This window comes from Epinephelus moara, chromosome 5 (genome assembly GCF_006386435.1).
Source record: "Epinephelus moara isolate mb chromosome 5, YSFRI_EMoa_1.0, whole genome shotgun sequence".
Taxonomy (NCBI): Eukaryota; Metazoa; Chordata; class Actinopteri; order Perciformes; family Serranidae; genus Epinephelus; species Epinephelus moara.
The window spans coordinates 6,082,608-6,099,024 of record NC_065510.1 but is presented as its reverse complement, the minus strand read 5'-3'; positions in this window follow the sequence as shown (position 1 = coordinate 6,099,024).

Sequence of the window (16,417 nt, the reverse complement as noted above, 5' to 3'; positions counted from 1 at the left end):
GTTCATTACGAGGCAACTAGGTGGGTTACTTCCATTCTTTGTAATTCCATGAAATGATTTAAACGCTTGGTTCACAATTTGAAAGAGACAGCAATAGAAAAACAATCCACGGAGAAATAAATTATTTCATTATGTTCCTCTCTGCCGTGAAATCGAGGCAAAGACAAACTGCCAGAGCAACAACATTTTTGGGGAACATAAAGTGTAGAGCTACAGTAAGATAAACAGCATTTGAATACAATAAGTAGATGGAGTCTCTTTTTTCTTTATCTCTTTCATGTCTATGTATCCATGTTTGAATGTCCAAGAATAACCTGTTACTCTTTCTGCGATGTTTACTCATTTACTTCTGTTTCTTTCTGTCCTGGGATGCAGTCGGTGTCCACAGAGCTAAATAAAGCCAAACCCCTCTGGTCCTTATCCATAGCCATCCTTGCTTCGATCGGCTAATTGTCTTCCTGGATCTCCTACTTTTATCGACAGCTCTGACAATGCTGATATAGATGGTCTGCAGTGTTTAATGCATTTAAAAGTCTTCGAGCTTCCCACGCCTTTGCCCTTTGCCCTGTGAGCACAATGGCTGCCTGCGCCACTGAACCGTGATCGAAAGGGGGATTTGATTGTCCGCATCTGCTTAAGTTCAGCACAGGAGAGATGTTAAGTTGACCTTTGTCCCATTGGGAAAGGCTGGATGAAGCACCAAGGGAGTATGATTTATATATTCAAAGAAAATCCTGCTCTCTTCTGTTTTTGCTGCCTCTGTGCCTGAGAAAAAAAATCCTGTACAGTTTTCTGAAAACTTTTAAAATTGGGCTGCCTTAATTAAATATTGAACAAGAACATAAGGTGTGATTAATGCAAATGATTTAATCAACGATTAGTGCAGTGGTAGCATGACTGTATTGATTTATATGACAATTTTCATTTCCCTTTTCTCTTCGGAAGATGATAGATAGATAGATAGATAGATAGATAGATAGATAGATAGATAGATAGATAGATAGATAGATAGTCAGGCTATTGTGCTGAAGACTGAAATCTGACTGAATCTCAATATGTAGACATCTCATCCCACGCATATTATTCAGCAACCCCTTGGGCTGAAGAGATCCATCATCCTTCCAAGTTTTATTCAAATCAGACCGGTGGTTGAAGTTATTATGGCTTCTCAAGGCTGTTAATGACACCGAAATGTGTAGTGTTTTAACAAAGCAAGAGACCATAACACAATACATCATTCCTCCGAGCTTTGACATAAACACACCAGTAGTGTCAGCAGTGTCGTGTTTAGTTAGAAAAAGTTAGAAAACATCCTCTTCACTCCAGTTGAAACAAATCCATACCTTTTTAACTAAATAACAACCCTGCTTTGACCTTTCATTCCTGTCTTGCTTTTTCTCCTTGCCTTTTCATTTTCTACGTATTTATCTGGTATATTGCCAGTGTGTTAGTTTTATCCTTGTAAATATGCTCGCTCTGAAGTACATCTAAGAGCTGGAGCCCTGGGAAATGCGACAGAAGGATTATAAGATGACAGTGATCTCATTAATCTTTGTTCCCTGTTCTTCCTTTATTATGTTTGTCCTTGTCTGTGATATTTCTGACTGTGATGTGTAGGCCAGAATGGGGATGTGTAAGGGTAAGCGTGATGTAAATATCTGATGTTTTTGTTTAGTACTCTGTCTCATGGTGCATTGGGTTGGAACGGGAATATTTTAGGGGGCAACTAGGAAGAGGACCAACAGCAGCATGCTATCATTCTCACAGTGACAATAGGCATTTTTAGATCGAACAGTTCTGGGGACTCCCTGGGAGGAACTGCCCATTGAGGAGCTCCCCTGAAAATTACATACCTTCAAGGTCTTTTTTCCGCTTGCATTTGCTCCGCTAATAGGAAGGCTGAAGTGACGTCTTGTAAGCCGGCTGGCGATTGGTAAAGCAACGTAACTTTGGCTTGAGTCAAAATAACGTATTTCCACTGATTCATCAGTTAAGACTTGGTGTTACAACCCCTGGAGTTTCAATACACCTTGTGCCAGAGCATAGGTGTTTCGGCAGTGATCACCTGGCAGATCACACATCATCAGCTGCGCACCTGAACATCATCGGGTGTTTCGACCTTTATCGTTGAGGGAGGCCCACTACAGGCTGATCAGGCCTGTGTGTGTCAGAAGGTTGGCTGCCCGTGAATCCCGATTTGCTTGAGGAGCCTAGCGGTGGATCTAGCGATGAAGCCTCTGCAGCCCACCTTGATCGCTCGCATCTCAGCTTTCCGGCCTCTAGTCACAGCTTCAGTTATGAGGTCAGCTTAGTGCAGTCTCTTGGATTCAAACACCTCCACTGCATCCTGCCAAGGGACAGTTAGTTTGATGAGGAAAGCACGCTGACAGGACTTCGACCTGTATATGCTCAGTAAAGCCTGGACTTCACTGTCGGTCCATTTGTCTGTGTTTTCTTCCATACTTCTTTTGTTAGGAGCTGTTGTTTGTGTTCAACCAATCACTGTACACTTGTGTCAATCATGGTTCCTCTTTGTTAGGAGACTCCGAAATAGGAACTAAAATGTCCCTCAATATGGCATTTAAAGAACTACAATCATTCCCAGTTCTTGCAGTGTAGAAATGCACTAATCATATGCATACCTACAAAACGTAACATACCACAATTTGTATGTAACTCACATAATCCGGAAGGCGGTGATTGCGTGATCCAATGTTGTATGTGCATTTTTGTAAGACAACATATAAGCTAATGTATGAGGATACGTTGGGACACAACAAAAAGAAGGGTTCTTAGAAGTAGATTCCTAGAACTATGAAAAAGTTGCTCCAGTCCAAAAACACCTAATGCTAACATGCTGATGATTGGAGGGCTGTCATGATCCAGGGTTGTGTCGTTTGTAGTCCACTCCTTAGGATTGTTTTTGTTGGGTTTTCAGTTTGTATTCTTCCTTGTTTCATGTTTATTCATGTGTAAGCTGTTTCCTGTTCTATTTTGTAGATTCACTCCTCATGTGTCACGTCTTCTTTTATTTCCTGTCTTTATGTGTTTTCCCGCTGTAGTCTTTGTCAGCCCTGCCCTGATTAGTTTCACTCACCTGTTCTTACTCCCCCAGTTAGCACCTTTCCCTCATTTACCCTGCTACACACCTGCCCTGCATCAGCCTCATCAGTCCTTCCCTGCTCCTGAGTTTTTCCCAGCCAATCAGCTCCCTGCTTGTTCCTCTGCCTCATCACTTTATTCCCCTCACCTGAACTCCTCTGCCTTTTTCTCCACCTGCACTTCATCCCGTCATCAGATTAGTTTGTATTTAAGTCCTGGTTTTCAGGTCAGTCTTTGTTGGCTCCTTGATTTGATTGTGTGATGTTCAGTTGCTGATTCCTGGAATATAGAGTGATCTTTTTGAGCTCCTGTGGTCTGCTCTCTCATGCGTTTGGGTCCCCCTTCTCAACACCACATACCATGAGTAATATGTACTAGGTTCACTACATAGATCAGCTTGTTAGCAAGCTACCACGCTAAGTTGCACAGGTATTGGACATATACACATTTTAACATGCTGACGGGTTCAGATGAAAAGCCAAAGGATCACGAAAGGACTTTGAATATCAATCCATCCATTAGTTGTCAAGACATTTCGCTCAAATCCAATAGTGTCAGGCTCATATTGACATTAGAAGGGAAAGTCAAGGGATCAACAAAGAGGGTAGGATTCATCCTGTGGGGAACATGGATCCCACAGCTGCTGAGACACTTCACGTCTAACGAAAATAGTCTAACTGTTTTTGAAACATCAGGGCATCACCAAAGTCACTAAAAAGTGATTCATAATTTGGAAACAAAGAATGTCCATACAAGATTTTGTACCATTACCTTAAGCAGATGTAGTATTTCACCAAAAAAGTGAGAACCCTGAGCTGCTGGTTGCACTAGAGGAAACAGAGGATCACCAGAGTGAGAGGCCGTTTACACGTACAGGGTGATTTTGATAAACGGAGACATCTTCCTTCGTTTGTGCCCTTTGTTTACATGCAAACAGAGATTTCTCCTCTGAAAACGAGTCTTTCTAAAAACTCCAGCCAGAGTGGAGATTTTGGAAAACTCCGGTTGCGCATTTGCATGTAAACTGAGATAAATGGAGATAAACGGAGTTATAGGCAGCCGACGTCACAGTATGCGCCGGAACTTGCGCCTGTGTCAAAAGTGCGACCTATGTTGCTATGGTGACAATGGATACATGGAAGGCTTGAGCTTCTCGTTACACTGCCACCTACAGGTTTGGCATGCTCTTGTGTATATATACACGGGTAAGTGTAAACGAAGGTCTTTTTGAAAACGGAGACGGTGAAATGTCCGTTTATGAAAATAGCCAGCAACGTGTAAACGGCCTCTGAGAATGATTCATCCCCTGTTGACCATAAATGTTTGCACCAAATTTCATGTCATTCCATTTATTAGCTGCTGAGATATTTCAGTCTGGACCAAAGAGGTCGCTCCACAGACAGATAAACGCTGCCCTCCACATAAGAACATGCTGTTACTGTGGCTGAAGTAATAAGCAGAAACAGCCAAAAAGTGTATTTTTTTTTCCAATTCTGCAAAACTGAGCAAAAATGCACCATCTTTCCAACTAACCTCCACAGAGCAGTGCTGTTAGAGATGTCAGCTGATATCTCACGTGGTAAATGAACCTTCACAGCCTGACCTCCACCCTCACATAGGGGACAACTCTAGCGCAAAATAAGTCATTTTTCAGTCGTGCCAGACTGTAGCAAGAGCCACCTGTCACCTTTATTCTTCTCTGTATGTACTCCTTGGTGTCCTTTCTTTTTCAAAGTGGAGGAAAATTCTTCAAATATCCCTAGCAATCTCTTCACTATCTCATCACACGCTCAGTGGGCAGACAGGGGGCTTTGTGACTGTGACTGTTTTTCCATCAGTGAGGATTACCTCAGTGCCTGCACCTTATACAGGCAGGGATATGTGAAAAAAATCTGTCTGAAGCTCCCACAAGAAGCGAGATGTGTTTAGTGCATACACACTTTGCTTTCTAGTGCTGATGGAATTACTGTATACAGGAGCTGGCTACAAATAAGAACACCTGTATAATATCATGCAGTTCAATACTACAATACGGCAATGTACAGCCTCTATAATTCCTGGAGAGTTCAATCAGCACCTGGCACAGTCTCAATGAAAACTGAACAACATAAGCTTCTCAAAGGCAGAAATGTTGCAGGTCTGTTGTATTGGATCCTGTCATTTTGCTGCTATATATCACCACCTGCACTCTACTGGTCAGGAATTAGCATTTCAATTCCAACTGGAGAAGTTAACATACTCTAAAGCTGTGTCCAAAATCACTCCCTGTTTGTTACCTTGTGCATTATATTTACTTGCTGCCTTTGTGTTTACAGGGATAGTGCACCCAAAAATGAAAATTCAGCCATTATCTACTCACCCATATGCCGATGGAGGCCCTGGTGAAGTTTTAGAGTCCTCACATCCCTTGCGGAGATCGGCGGGTGGAGCAGCTAGCACAACTAATGGCAGACAACGCCCCAGACTAACGTCCAAGAACACAAAATTGAATCCACAAAGTATCTCCATACTGCTCATCCGTAGTGATCCAAGTGTGCTGCAGCCGCGACATAAAAAGTTGTTTCGAAAAACGTCATCTGAACTCTGTTTTTAGCCTCACTGTAGCCTGTAGCTCTGACTGCTTCTCTGTGCTCCGCGCTCACGTGTGTGCGCTCAGGGTGATCGGTGATGCACGGTCTCTGAAGAGCAGCAGTCTCGTCAGTACTGATGTCCAGATTCTCAAGTGCAGGCATCGCCAATTCCCAGTCTGAGCAGCAAAGACTTTCCTCATCCGTTGGCATTGCTTTGCATTTGAAACAACTACACCGCCAGGTTTCCAGTGCTTGACTCCGGTATTCTGCAGCTGGCTGAGGGTTAGGCTCATGAGCTGCGGCGGCTGCTTCGTCCAGTAGCCTGAGTTCCGTGCGTATACTCAGGCTCAAACAAATACAGCTCAACAAAGAAATTCTGTTCCTCCTCAATTTCAAAGTCTTCAGACATGTTGGGCTGTCTTTTGCTAAAAGACCGTAGTGCAAACTATCTTTTAGCTACTGTGGTTACTGTTGTCTCTCCCTGCCATGATGTAAACACGGGTAAGCAAAGCTCATGCTTTCGCTGGTCGTGTGCAAGCGCGCACACGTGAGCACGGAGCACAGAGAAGCAGTCAGAGCTACAGGCTACAATGAGGCTAAAAACAGAGTTCATATGACGTTTTTCGAAACAACTTTTTATGTCGCGGCTTCAGGATACTTGGATCACTACGGATGAGCAGTATGGAGATACTCTGTGGATTCAATTTTGTGTTCTTGGACGTTAGTCTGGGGCGCCGTCTGCCATTAGGTGTGCTAGCCGCTCCACCCGCCGATCTCCGCAAGGGATGTGAGGACTCTAAAACTTCACCAGAGCCTCCCTCGGCATATTTGTGAGTAGATAATGGCTGAATTTTCATTTTTGGGTGCACTATCCCTTTAAGCATCTGAATTCTCAGTGTTAAAGTCCAGATGGGGACATGCATTACTGTTATTGAGCTGAGTATAAATATTATTGGGGTATGAGGTGTAATCGGACCAAGTTGGACAGCTTGGTCACCAGAATAAAATTCTACCATTGCACATTTCTGCAAACCACGGATATGTAACATTTGTATGTGTCATACATATTACATAAATGTTTCTAAAGTGACAAAGATTACATGTGAAAGTTCATGAGCTGAGTATCCCATCAGGAGGACAAGGGGATTGTGGATGAGACGGCTGTCAAGCAGGAGACAGCAGCAGACCACTGCTCGAGACCGGCAAGCAACAAAAGCGGGCATTTTTAATGACACATTTGGACACTTCCAGACAGGTTTGTTGCGTCAAATTCAGGTATTTCAAGCCTAAACATGGTGTTTTCTCACCCTAACCAAGTGGGGTTTTTTTGTGCGTCACACACATCACACACTACACATTACCACAGAGTTGTCACAACATTGAAATTTGAAACAGACGCCTACAAGCACCTACATTGAAAGCAGAAGGCAGAGAGAGCACACCCGCCTGCCCCTCCACGTGCAAATGAGCAAAGCCTGAGGCAGAGAGGCAACCTCCCTGCCCTCCTCCCTGAGAGCAACAGCAAAGACTTGTAAAGCAGTAAAAATATTTTAAATATAACAAACACTTAAGCTGATGTTGATTTTTTTTAGGTGTCTAAAATATGTTCAGCTGCTCTCTACATCCATAGCAGTACATCCTGGCCTGGACCCATTTGCTGGTCTTTCACAGGTCTTTCCCTGACAGGCAACCATTCACATTCACATTTACAGTCTTTGGACTGTGGGCAGAAACTCAGACAGACAGAGGAAGAACAACAACTCCCATCATGACACGTTTCAAAGTGTAACTGTTAAAGCAAATTATAATTCAAACTCATGATTCCCACTGGCCCCAAAAAGCAATAAAATCTTCATTTTCATTGTTGCTTGCATCTGCTTCCTGCTCTCAATGCAACAGCACAACTTTGCTTTTCTAGTATTCTCAGTGGAGAGTTTATGAAGCAGTCAAGAATACAACAGTCACATAACCTCAGACTTACCCACACTACTACACTGATCCAGTTCAGGGTCAAGCAGTCCGAAGTCTGAGGTTGTTCTCAAATAGGGAATATCTGACCTGTGTGGGTGTGTAACGGGGCATAGCTGAAACGCAGGACGTCAGCTCAGCAAACCTTCCCTGGATGAAAAAAGGGTTTAAAAAGAGACAGGAGTGTGTGTCAGGTAGATGGATGGCAGGGTTAGGTGTTTGGGACACTGAGACGGGAGGGAGTGCACCTCATTGACTGCCCTGCAAATAGACAGCTGGAGAAATGAACTGGACTCAGCCACTATTGAATTGAGCTCAATGGTCTGCATCACCACTAGGGATTACCCCCCCCACACACACACACACACACATACACAAGGATGCATGCACACACAGGTAGGCAGAACTTAAACCAGTACAATTACACGTGTGACTTGGTTTGGACTTGCCCTCAAGGACTTGAAACTTGCTTAACAAGACTTAAGATGTGACTACAACTTGTCACTCCTGACTTAAGACCTAACTTGGATTAACTTCAGAACAACTCATAAATGGATGCATGGACATGTGCATGTACACACAACTAAAATATGTCACACAGAGATGTTACACATTTCCAAACAAACACACACACTGCCATATTTAGGCAGTGGAAGTTGTTTGAAGGTCAGAAAGGGTTGTGAGGGCCTCAGGAATAAAAAAAAAGTGGGATTTTTACTGGTTTGATCCCACACAATTTGGGTAGCAAACAACTTGCCACTCCCAAATTTGCCACCTTGAGCAGAGTACTTGTAGTAGAAATGAACAAGAAGTAGAAAATGCTGACTGAATGGTGACTAGTTTGAATCTTTGCACCAGCTCGGAAAATGTGCCAGGTGAAGAGGCTGAGTAACCACATTTCCTCCCTCGCAACTACTCTGTGGCTGCCAGTTAGAGACTGTGGCTATCCTGGGAAATTCAGAGCTGTGACTGGCTGGAACCCATTTTAAGGGATACCTCTATCAAACGGTGCACCCTGCAAAGGTGCTGCCAATTGTACTGTAGTACCGAGGCACCGAGCCAGCTTCAAGCAGCCTAGGCCAACAGCCAATGGCGAGCTGACGAATGACATGAACAGAATTCTACAGAGGAAACACCTCTCCATGCCTTTTGTAGTGTGTAGCTGTAATCCCCAAAAGACAATGGGAAGAGCCAAAGTATGGAAGTCAAACAAAAACAACGGTTATGTTGTTTACGGTTACGCCAGATGCGACATTTAGGGATCATCACAGTTAATAAGATTCAACCTGATGGGAATATAAATGTCTGTGTATCAAATGTCACTGCAATACATCCAGTCCTTGTTGAGATATATCACTCAAAACTACAAATATCAACCTTGTGGTGGTGAAAGAAAATTCAAGGGATCACCAAGGTCATATATCCCTCTTTTTCACCTAAATTTGTACTTATACCAGTTTAAAGCACCACTGATAGACTCCTTTACCATTGACAATAGATCAGAGCCATGTACAGTTAGTAAACAACGGAAAGCAGCATGGAGCCCATTCATTCATTCATTCATTCATTCATTCATTCATTCATTTTCTGTAATCACTTGTGCAGTCTGCAGGGGGGCTGGAGCCTATCCCAGCTGTCATTGGGTGAGAGGCAGGGTTCACCCTGGACAGGTCACCAGACTATCACAGGGCTGACACATAGAGACAGACAACCATTCACACTCACATTCACACCTATGGCCAATTTTAGAGTCACCATTTAACCTGCATGTCTTTGGACTGTGGGAGGAAGCTGGAGTACCCTGAGAAAACCCACGCTGACATGAGGAGAACATGCAAACTCCACACAGAAGGGCTCCCCCACCCCGAGATTTAAACCATGGAGCCCAGTAAAATGTTATGGTGGTTACTTAACTACTTTTTTATTTCTGTCTTTCTTTGAAATCAGTGCCGACCAATTTGCAATGAAGTCTGAGTGCTGCTTGGATGGGGAAAGACAGTATTTTGTGGCGGTGAGTCACTGCATTGCAAAGAGGCGAAAATTAGCATGTCCACCAGGGTGTCGTATTTCCATCACTGCAGCTCAGAGTTGGAGCTGACACATACCTGTGACTACTGTCATTTGTCCCAGGTCTAAATGCAGATTAGAACCTTTCTAATTAAATACAAAGCCAGATGTTAGCAGGTGTTGGTGGGGTTTTTGTCAAATGGAAAAGGGGCCTACGATAAATTGTCCGGGAACCATAAACGTCTTTGAAATGTTATGTGCCATTTCATTCAGTAGATGTTGTGATATTTCACTGGATAGGTTAAAAATTTGACCTGCTGGTGGCGCTATATTAAACATGAGGGGATCACCAAAAGAATCCAGATTCATCCTATGGGGACCATGGGAGTCTGAATGTAATTCATGGCAACAGAGTGGTGCAGGGATGAGTCCCAAACCCAGAAATTAGTTCCCTCATCTTTGAAGTCAGTGGGGTTTTTAATGGGTTTTTGTTAAGATGCCTGAAAGGTATCTAAGGTCTGTGGTTAACACAAGCTTAGGAGACTTTCACATTTTGTTCTGCAAGATAAAATACATCAGTAAATACTGAACTTGTAAATTTTTAAGCCTTTACTTGTCTTAAAAGAGGCTGTTGCTAACAAATGGCTAAATTAGGGTACAGAGTGTCATCATGCTGGCCAGCTGCAAACACAGCTTTACAGTCAGTGTGGTGGCGAAGTTAAAGTCATGCGACCATGGTGTAGTTCATTTATAGCCTAACATTAGCTTTTCACTTCTTACTTTTTTACATCTAGGCTTTAAAAATCATAAAAGTGGTGTTCATTTGTAAGGATTATCCTGAACAAACATGTAGGTGTCATGAACTTTTGTTTGCCACAGAGCTTGTTTTCTGCAATAATCCAAAATCCAATGGAAAAATCCTTTTGCCTTTTTGTTGAGGGAACCAGAGCAATGCTTCTTTCTGTGTTTGTCTACAAATAAACATCATCCCTGCAGCACTATTCATCTCACAATTTAAAACATATTTCAGTCTGAACCAAAGTAATGGACTGACCTAATGACATTGCCATTCAAAACCAATCCAGGCAGTTTTGTAGAGAGAAACCTTTGGATTGGGACATTCTTGTCAACAGGTTTGGATGTATTTGGTTTTGAAAAGCAGGCCTCAAATGAGGTGAACCCTAAAATTGGACACATCTCTTGTGTATAACTGTATAAATGTCAGGAAAAGAGCAAAACAGTCCCTGGGAAAGAGCAAGAGCTTCATGTTGACATTACCTGTATGAATGAAAGTTGAAAACACACAAGCCAAGTGCTTTACACACAGTCAACCACAGATCACACATATGACAATCCTCTGCTCACCTCCTCAAAAGCCACCTTCCACAAATACCAGCAAGAGATAATTCTCTTATTTTGCCTCACTGCAGTTCGCCCGACTTGTGTCCGCCTGAAAAATCTACACACAATCTCCTCGCCTGCAGTAAGCGGGAGTCACTGAAGTGTTTTTTAAACTCTTAAACCCAGCAAGCGGTGCAGGCAGGGGGGTGAGGAGGCGGCGAGTGAGGCGGCAGGAGTCGGCTGGCCTCCGAGGAGGTGACAAAGATGCCGGCTCAGCCAAGAGGCACTTGAACAAGTACAGAAATCTGGAATTTGGAAGGAGAGATAAGAAAGACATCTTGGCCCCTGAACTTAAACGCTTTCATAGAGAAAAAAAGGTTTGGCGGAAGAGCTTGTGTCTGACAGGAAAATACACATTTACTCAGTCTCACTATTGTTAACATTATCTTTCTGTGATTAGAATTCAACACACACACACACACACACACACACACACACACACACACACACACACACACACACACACACACACACACTGTGAAGTCACACACATTTTTGCAGGTTCAGTTGAACCGAAAGCAGTTGTCATATTCCAAACAGAGCAAAAGAATCACCTTTAAACTCTATGCATGGCAAAATAACTTGTTATCAATGTTATAGTTGATTCCTGAACAGTGTTGGGCTCGTTACTCTTGAAATGTATTATATTATTCATTACTTATTAATCTTTTCAAAGGTAATAATAAGTTACCTACTACTCCCTGCCAACAGTAATTTGTCACACTACTTGTTAAATTACTTTTCTGTTACACCCCATAAAATTGCTAATTGTGTATCTCCCCAAAATTCAGATGTGTGTCTCTGCATACATTTTTTCTGGGGTCTTTTGTCGCCCGTGACCAGTATTTTCCCGAAGCTCTGTCGCAAAGACGTTGAGTCACTCATGGAACAACATTTCATCCACAACATATCCAACCACAAGCTTCATAAGTTCTTTGTAGCTGCAGCTGTGAATGAGTAAAATCCAGTTTTGGATGTTTAGCCAGTGTAGCACTACAGCTGATCTCCACGGCCAAGAAGGGCTCATCCCTGGTGGAGTATTTTCCCTGGAGCTTATAGTAGGTGTTTCAGATCAGAGGTTTGAGGGTGTGTTTTTCACAGTGGAAAGAGTTTATTCTGGGCGCTACTCTTGTGCCTTTTCTGTGCCAGCTTGCAAGAGCGCAGCAGCAGGTTGCATCTGAGGGTTGCTAAGCAACCTTAACAAGCAAAGTATCATAGCCTGTTTACCTGAAATCCTGAGTGAAGAGCTGATCTTCTTCCAGTCGCTGCTTGCGTGTAGGCCTACTGTCTGTGGGACAGATGTGAAGCTCCGGTAGTTCTGCACTAAAATGACTAACTTTTCTTCCATAGACTGATATTTACGGAAGAAGAGAAAGATGTCTGCTGGCTGTGATTAGTTGTTACCTGTCACATGACATGCAGTGCTCACTGCTGCTCTCCAAAACCTAAACTCTGTTTATATCAGGGCACAGCCTTTGCACCCTGAAAAACAGGCCCTCTGGAACACATGCGCTGCTCTGGCGTCACTCCAGCATTTGAACACCCCTGCCGTGCGTAAAAATGAAAAACAATGAATTTGAGGGCGCAAAAAATGCGGCATGTGTAGGGCTCCTTAACCAACAACTGGTTGTTGTTTGTCTATTTGTGTGACAATGCTTCGCAATGTTTCCACCGGTATACTGTGGCAAATAACCTTGGTGTTTTTCAGCTAAAAACATGACCTTTTCCTTAACACTACCAAGTGATTTTTGTGCCTGAACACCCTCACCACAACACTGCTGAGAAACAGGAAGTTTCAAGGTATCCACTACAAAATAATGTACAAATGTAATATAGCCATGGTTTGCAAAATACTCATTGTCTGTGGTGATTGGGTTGATAAACTCTGAACCACTGGTCAGGTTGCCACTATTGTGCCAAATTATTTTATTGAAAGCAACTGGAGGGCAACTTCAGGAAATCCTTGAGAAGTTTTAGAAAAGCGATCCCAAAAAAGCCTCTCAAGTTGTAGAAATCTGTTAAACAGAGCTGACTTCACAGCTTCACTGCCAACATATCATCACAGAATGGTTCACATGATATCCGAGTTAGCACCCCACAAATGACATTACGTAGTTATGGAGGTTTGGTTTCAGCAAGTAAAGTTACTGTGGTTAGGTTTAGGGAAAAGAAGGAAGTACCTTACAATGACTCAAAGTTCCAACCTTCCTCCTTATGAGACCACTGGGGACCACTTCCTTGTTTACTTCCACCCGATCATGCGATTGCAGCCTCCTAAAAGTATATGTGCGTTATGCAGGAACTACTGACTCATGATTAGGTGGGATATATACAAATTTGGGTGCATTATGTTTTGTAGGGAGAGCATACCAACAGTTTATACAAAAGATTTCAAAAGTGGTATTTATTTAAGTTCTATTTATACTTTTATATAAGTGCATCTATACGACCCCTCCCACTCTGCCTGGCAGTTGTCTTACTCTGCTCTTTGTGTCTGCAGATACTGGGAGTAAGCTGGTAGGTGGAGCTGGGAGGGTAATCGTAAATGGACCTGCACTTGTGTAGCGCCTTTCTAGACATCTGACCACTGAAAGCGCTTTTTACACCACGAGTCACATTCACCCATTCACACGCACACATTCACACATTGGTGGCCGAGGCTACAACACAAAGTGCCACCTGCTACTTTAACACATTCACACACCAATGGAACAGTCATTAGGACCAACTTGGGGTCCCAGAGGGCATAAAAGGACTGCATTCCTGCTCAGTCTCACTGCCTCAGCCCGGCCTACTACATACACCTCATCCTTTATCCTTTGTTTGGTTTGCTGCACCAAACAGCACTCATTACACCATATTTTCACTCATTCACACACTTTCTACATGACTAATTCCTTACCCACTCACACACTCCACCACTTAGTTAACATGTTTATTTATTTGAGTTAAATAAATCATTACTGGACTGATATATCTGTGTGTGGCCTCTGTTTTTTGCCAGCCTTGAGCCAGGTGGTAACAATAGAAGCTCCTGCTTTCCACTTAAAGTCTATTAAAACTAACTGTGCAACTGCTTTTAAGAATATCTCCTAAAGAAACAAGACACAGACCATTGAGAATCACAAAGCAACTTCAGCTTTGGTGGGGGTTTTTTTACAAACACCCAATGCAGCATCAACAGATCACGATCAGGAAATCAACATGAGATGAGAGTGTTGATTCTTATGGGAAAATTAGGTCATGGCAGAGGCATATGAAATAATGAGTTAGAAGCAGAAGAAGAAAACAGTTCAATGATGAAATTATACAAGTGGTGGTAGTGGGTCATTAACAGTGGGAACACTTTTTATTCACAACCATCATCTCATTCAGTCACCTCATGATACCCTGAGCTGCTGTGATGCAATATGAGTCTGAATGGACTAGATTGAACCCATCACTGTTGGGCGTCTTGCCCTAACTAAAAGCACATCACCACAATTAATATGAATCTGGAAATGTCATTCATTATTTATAGCCATGGTCAATAACTTCCTGGTGTTTGCTAGAAGCCCTATTTTAAAACCAGAGCGAGCTAATGGTTCCTCTTCTAATGTTCTTATAATCTGTCTCTGATAATTACCACGGAGAGCAAAGTCATTCTGTTGCACTTTAGTGCTTCTAAATGCAGAACTCGCAGGACGATGATGACTCCATTTTTCCGTCAGTCGATTGGTTACCATGTGGGCTGTTCACACATTTTGATCTGAGTGTCTGAGGTGAACTTGGCCCTGCCATGCAGCACGGGTTACCACAGTGAGCTACCTCAGTGGGAAGCTTTATTTTAGTGGTATATCTGGGTTAATCTCAATGCGATACAGGCAGCTGAGCAAAAACAAATCTTATGTAAAGAGTAACTGTTGCAGCCAGTCGTATTTTTCATTATGTTTCTTTTATTATGTGTGACAGCAGTGAGGTTTTAGGAGAGTGAGAGCTTGCATTTCTTGTGAGGTCTTTGTGTCCCTCCAGGTGCAGATGCCATTGGCCAAGGTGGGGGCTTGGCCTAATTAATGTCCAGGTCGACCGCAATGACGCAGAGGGTCAATGCTGCTAGAGCCGTTTTATTCAAATAAACACAAGAAGTTTGTGCTCTAGAAAAGGATCAGCACTCAGTGAATAACCTCCTAAGCCCTATGATAAGCTATTATGGCAAGGCTTAACTATACAGACCAGTGAGCAGTGATAACTAACATGTCTTTGGGGTCATCAGGTGGGAACCTCCTTTCACCAGTGTTTCGTCTAGTTGGTCCCACGACACCTCCAGGAGGCTAGACAGTGATCTCTGGCGTCCCAGAGACACTCCCCTAATGCCAGGTCTCACTGCTCCCCACACCAACCCAATAACCTCCTTTACCTTACTTACACATGGCTTTGTCAGCCCAAACAGCACTGCCACCTTCAACAAACCCAGGCTCCGTACATGCGAGCTCCAGGTAGCGACAGTGCCGGTACTACCTTTCCTGGCACATTCACCATACTCTATTTCACACGCTACATAGCACAACTCCAATATAAGCTAAAGTTAAAGGAGATAAATAAACTCACAGGATCAGCAAACACACTCACCTTGCAGCATGGTCTCAAACACTAAAGGGATTCAAATAGGCCACTCCCACACTTAAATAACCTTCCTCTTCCTGGATTTCCTCCTGAGAGGACTGATTGGTGGATCTCTCCACCTGATCTCAAGGAGTTATGTACCCTGCTTAGTAGCTCCCCCTGCTGGCCCCCAACTGACATTATTTTTTTCTCTTATAGATCCACTGGCTAGCTCTAGCTGCTTACTTCGCATCAATCATAGGGGTGAACTGCCATTTTTGTTACAAATCTTTTTCTCCTGTTTTGGCCTAGTATTGTATTTTTGTCTGCTTCTTTTGTTTGTAGGGCCGAGGGAAGATAGGTGGGTTTTGATTGTTATTTCTGACCATGGTTTACCCTGAAGTCCTTGCTTCATCTTGTGTCACCTGTGTCAAACAGAAAACCATTTTCTCCTGTAATCAACTCTCAGATCCATTGTATTAGCAACAAATTGCTCACTGTTGCTCCTTCATACTTGCTCTCCATTTCAATTTTTATATTATGCTCTAACAGCCCTAGACTGGAGCAAACAGTAACTCATTACTAAAGCCACTATTTTGAGTCAGTAAATGACATATACAGTCACTTTATTCAACCCAGCTGCCAGAAATAATGTGGGCATTGTACATTTCTACAAACAGATACAGATAGGTTACACTGGCACATTATTATGCAGTGAATACATTGGAACTTTACTGTAACTTCTATTCTGTCTTTCAGGTGCCTGGTAGATGGAGCAGAAGCATTAA